The following is a 4,567-nucleotide window of genomic DNA, read 5'->3' as shown; positions in this document are numbered from 1 at the left end:
TTTCTTTCTTTCTTTCTTTCTTTCTTTCTTTCTTTCTTTCTTTCTTTCTTTCTTTCTTTCTTTCTTTCTTTCTTTTTTTTTTCTGGAAAATGAGCTAAGAAAATCACCAGCCTTTATACTTTTCAAACTATTTCTCATTTGAATAAATTCAAATAATACTATTCAGCATTAAGAGGGTTGCCATGCTGCTCTGCAATGAAAATGGATGCAGGTTATCATATAATTAATTTCAGACCTTGTGCTGAACACCATGGTGTAACATGGAAAATGGGGTTCTGTCCTCTTTATCTTCTGTGGGATGGGACTAAGTTATCTCTTGGAACCAAAGCAGCAAGCTGGGAAACTGTTTCTCGATTTCAGAATTTGACTAAACCCTAAGTGTGTTGCCATCATTAGCTAAACAAATGCAGTGGAGATGCCTGAGGGATTGAGTGACTTTGTATGTTTGCTGTTGCTGTAAGATGGCTTTAAATAGTCAAAATAGTCCTTTAGTTGCAGATGTACCCTTGTGTCCTTCTTGCAGTCTATGTGCTCCACCTTTGAAGAATTGGTTCTGTTGGTTTTAAACCAAAGAAAGCAACAAAACTATTTCAAGAGGTCATAGAGCCTGCTAAGATTAGTGTGAATAGCCCAAAAGAATCATCTTCCAGTTCATTATGGCTTCACTGAAAATGTCTGGAGAAAGTAATGCAGTGTGAGACTGTGTGATACAGGAAGGGGTGGTGGGACCTAAAAGTGGAAGTGTTCTTGTCTCACCATTTATCACTGGCAAGATGTTTTACCTTTCTCTTCTGATACAGATTTGTCTAATCTATATACTTAGACTGTGAACTTTAGAGCTTAAACTGTTCTGTATTACGTAAGAAAAATGTGTGTATTTCTAGGGTAATAAGAACAGGACTATTTCTTTGGGACGCATATAAGGGGAAGCCTACTGATTTTGAAAGATTCTGGTGAAAAATGCTTGTGTGAGTGCAAAAATACAAAGCAAGGCTGTTATTATTCCATTTTCATATGAATTGTTTGTGTCTGGGCTTAACATACAGCTACTAAACCAGAGGTCCCATTATAGGCCGATGGAAGAGGCAGAAGATGTGATAACCCATATAAAATCTTGCTGATGCTGGGTGAACCTCACTATGTTAGGTCTCTCCTTCCACCTCTGAGCTGCTCCCAGGAGGCGGAGGAAGATGTGATGGGAGCCAATACAGCTTAGCCAGGAGTCTTCACTGGCACAATCCAAAATGTCATGGGTGGATGTTAAAGGCCAAAAGCCTCCTCACGCACAGCTGTTATTCCTTTACATGTCCTCCTCCATGGGGCAAGAATAAGGCAGGCAGAAGTTTGAGAAAGGCATTCTTATCAATAGCTGTTGAAAAACCTGCACTGGTAACCCAGCAATATAGTTTCCTCATTATTGTTCTTTGTTTCATAAAGTGTATTCTTTACACATCTTTTCAGTTCAAACACCTGGCCATGCAGTAACTTGGGAAAGCAGAGCAGGTAGAGCAGCTGTTTAGGCAAAATCCATTTTGTCAAGAATGCAGCTTTATGCAGACAAAGTTGATTAAGACCAAAATAAATGGTTGTCATGGTTGTTTTTTTGTTGGTTTTTTTTGGGGGGTTTTTTTTTGGGTTGTTGTTGTTTTTTATGTTGTTATCATTATCATTATTTGACTTAGTACTTTGTTAGTTTTTTGCCTTAAACTGAAAAATTACTGTTGTTCTGTAACTTGCTTCTAGAATCTGGAATTTCTAACAGAAGATGAGTTTCAACTTGAAACTAAAGCAAATGTTTCCCCCACCCTGCCCCCCATAAACAACATTTGAAATGTTAATAAATAAATAAAAGAAAAACATCCCCTCAAAAGAAAGTAAAAGTAAGACTTTTTTCCCCACAACCAGAGGCAAAGTGTGTCCAGGATCCAAATCTGGCTCTGCCCTTAACACAGTTGTACCAAGCTGCATGGCTGGTGGTAAATATGCATTCCAGACAATGACTGTGGGGAAAATGAAGGTCAAACACAGAAATGCCCAGGTTATGTTAGTCAGCTGAGAGGGAGAGTACAAACAATCTGCTTGTAGCTTAAGATGCTCTGTGAGTCTCTAGAAAAGAAGAACCCGGGCTGATTTGCTTTTTGTGAGAGCCATGCCTGCTTCTATCTGAGTCCTCCGGGCAAGTGAAGCGGGAAGAAAGCTTTTGTGTGCTGCTTGGAGCAAGTGTAGGTGTTACTGCATTTATTCTTATGGTATCCACAACAGATTTGCCTGGGCCAGGTACTGCCTTTGAGTAGGAACTGTTGAGGTTCATAAGGAGAGCACAGGCACAGGGTGTTCCTGCTTGGGTCCTGTCCTGCTGGCTTTCCTCCCCTGGACAAGCACAGACAAGGGTGAAGAGCATGATGCTGTCTGATATTGATGTAGTGCTGAGGGATGCGGTTTAATGGGAGCTTTTTTAATAGGTCAGTGTTTGGACTGGATGATGTTTTAGGTCTTTTCCAACCTTGGTGATTCTATGATTTTATGATAGCTGAGTTTGGCTAGCATCCCTAACAAACCGCTATAAATTAGTTCATTTTACGCCACTTCTTCTCAAAACCAATAAATAGCTCGACAAAACCTGAGTGCTTTAGCCCTAAAAATGGTTTGTTCTTTAAATAAACTAGTCTCTGCTATCCTCTATGTGCTTTGTGCTTCCCCAGCCAGCCAAGTTCTCTAAGGCCGGGGAGACAAGGCTGGAGTTCCTGGGCACTGCCTCTGACAACATGTGGGCTTGTTATGGCTTTGTAGTGACAAGGGGGGCTCATTTCTGATCTCAAGGTGGCCTGGAGCTGCATTTTGAGGAATGTGAGAGGTATGTTGATAATGGGGGCTGCAGCAAGATGAGATAAAGCAAAGATCTTTTAAGTAGAGATGCTCTCTCTCCTAATTCAAACCTGCTCTTCTACCAGGAGGCCAGCTTGTGGTTGCAAAAGACAAGCCCCCATATGATCTCTGTGAGAAAAGAAATCTGAAGTCCTCCTAAGGCCTGCACTAGTGCCTGGAGGAGGAGGAAGGTCTGTGAGCATATGCTGAAGGCCTGCAATGGGGAGGGGGACCTAGCACAAATAACAGAGAGAAGAAACAAGAGGGCTAAGTGTTTCCAACTTAAAACAAGGGAAGCTGAGGCATGTAGGGGCAGCTGTTCAGATGATGGAAGGAGCTGGCACCAGTTTCATACTGGAAGAGAACTTTGAGATGCTGGGGTAATCAAGGTAGACGGGGAGGGTCTTCACAGGGTAATAACACAGCTGTCTGTGGTGCTACAGTGAATGTGTTTGAGGTGATGGACATGAATCTGCTGCTCTTCTGTGTCTCAGTGATGTGAGAACTGCAGCCATCACTGGAGAAGTCTCTCCAAAAGGATGAATGTTGACTTTGTATGTAGTGACAAAAGAGACAGAGGGGGAATGTGATCCATGTGTCTTTGAGAAGGCATGAAAGTGTAAAGGTAGGAAACATCTCTTCTTCTCTTCTCTTCTCTTCTCTTCTCTTCTCTTCTCTTCTCTTCTCTTCTCTTCTCTTCTCTTCTCTTCTCTTCTCTTCTCTTCTCTCCCTCTCCCTCTCCCTCTCCCTCTCCCTCTCACTCTCACTCTCACTCTCCCTCTTCTCTTCTTCCTAGGGAAAAGTAAAGTACTTTTAAGCCTCAATGAAAACTGGGGCAGGCAAACCAAACTTCTGAATCCACATTTGAATCTACTATAACTTATGAAAAAGCGGTGTGGAGTTTTTTGTTTGTTCCCTGATGTGTCTTAGAGGAATATAGATTTAAAGACAAACAAACAAACAAAAAGCCACAAAAAACCACACCTCCACACATTTGTAATTCAAAATTGTTTGGTGAGAAAATAGCCAAGCATCATTCTTGCTATGTGCTGTTTACTCTAGTTTTGGGGACTGCACAGTGTAAAGCCGCCAGTAAATTATAATGTCATCTGGTTGCTATGAGCTTGTTAAGGGTTACAAGTAACTTTTTTATTTTCCCTAAACTGTTCAGCCAGCTTTATATGCTTCTTTTGTTTGCTGTAATGTTCACTGGGACAGTGCCTTTTGTACAGATGGTGAGGTCAGCTCAGACAGAGGCTAGGTAACTTTGCTGTGCCTTTTACAATGTTTCATCAAAGCATTGCTCAAGGATTATCACTGGTGGTAAAGGACAGCCAACACTGATGTGAATAAACACTCCCCAGAGTGCCTTGCTACAAGGTTTGGAGGAGAAGTAATTATGTTAGATTTTGGTTTCAGTGGAGAACTGATAAGATTATATTGGAGATACTTTGGAAAGTCTGATACGATCTTTAAAAAGCAGTAAATGTAATGCCTGTTCTTCTAGGGCTGGATTTCAGAGCATACAAAATTTAGTGGTAAAATAGGCTTCCAAAAGAGCTGTGCCGCTTTTAGCTATTTGTATAAATCTCTTTTAGCAGAATCTCCTCTCCCTGTCCTTTTCTCCTGTCCTAGGCCATTTGATTTAGCTTTGATTTAGTGATTAAATAAATGGACAGCAACAACAGCATCCAAATGTTGC

General features: G+C 41.2%; 1 long non-coding RNA gene across 1 annotated transcript in view; it reads left to right on the top strand.

Moving 5' to 3' along the window:
- Positions 1 to 4,567, top strand: part of LOC116653701 — a 163,193-nt gene that overhangs the window by 51,474 nt on the left and 107,152 nt on the right. The window lies entirely within an intron of this gene.

This window comes from Coturnix japonica, chromosome 7 (assembly GCF_001577835.2).
Source record: "Coturnix japonica isolate 7356 chromosome 7, Coturnix japonica 2.1, whole genome shotgun sequence".
Taxonomy (NCBI): Eukaryota; Metazoa; Chordata; class Aves; order Galliformes; family Phasianidae; genus Coturnix; species Coturnix japonica.
The sequence above is the reverse complement of the archived record's forward strand: the minus strand, read 5'-3'. Positions and strand labels throughout refer to the sequence as shown.